Here is a 599-nt window from a genome sequence, read left to right as displayed (position 1 = left end):
AAAACTTTTCCCAATATTTTTGATTGCTTTTATAATCTAACTTAATTTTTGTAGTATTAATTTTATATATATGTATTTTTTTAGTTAACCATCTTTATTTTTTCTTTATCGCAATATAAATTTTTTCTAATGCAGTCTCCTTCGATTTTTAATCAAGAATTTTTGATCACAAAATAACTCCTTATTCTTTCTTTTTCAGAAGTTTTATTATAAAAATATAAATGTCCTGTTCTATTACCTTTAAGAGATCTTTCTAAGTAGACTAAGATCTCTTAAATTGGATCTCAAAATTGATACAAAAGGAATCCTTTTCAGGTTCCTAATCATGATGATGGTGTTGACATGCTTGTGTGACAACTTAAAACTTTTTACGTATTTGGTACATTACCCATCTGATGTGAAAATAAATTAATATAAAAATATATCAATTTTGGAAAAAATACCTCATTTCAGGTAGAGATGATAATGCAATCCAACTTCATAGATTTTTTGAGAGAAAACAGGCACACAGCAGTCGAAGTTACTGATTTGATCTTGTTCAGGTCTGGAACAAGTCCTATCTTTTTTTTTTTTTGTCTGTTTTGTTTTTATTTGTTCTC

The 599-nt window shown here is 26.5% G+C and overlaps 1 pseudogene; it reads left to right on the top strand.

Moving 5' to 3' along the window:
* The first annotated feature begins 304 nt into the window (after positions 1 to 304).
* LOC130039664 (uncharacterized) lies at positions 305 to 398 on the top strand (annotated as a pseudogene).
* Positions 399 to 599: the final 201 nt, after the last annotated feature.

The sequence above is a fragment of the Sorex fumeus genome, unplaced genomic scaffold (assembly GCF_029834395.1).
Source record: "Sorex fumeus unplaced genomic scaffold, SorFum_2.1 ptg000092l, whole genome shotgun sequence".
Classification (NCBI taxonomy): Eukaryota; Metazoa; Chordata; class Mammalia; order Eulipotyphla; family Soricidae; genus Sorex; species Sorex fumeus.
Note: the sequence above shows the minus strand (reverse complement) of the source record. Positions and strands in the feature narration are given on the sequence as shown.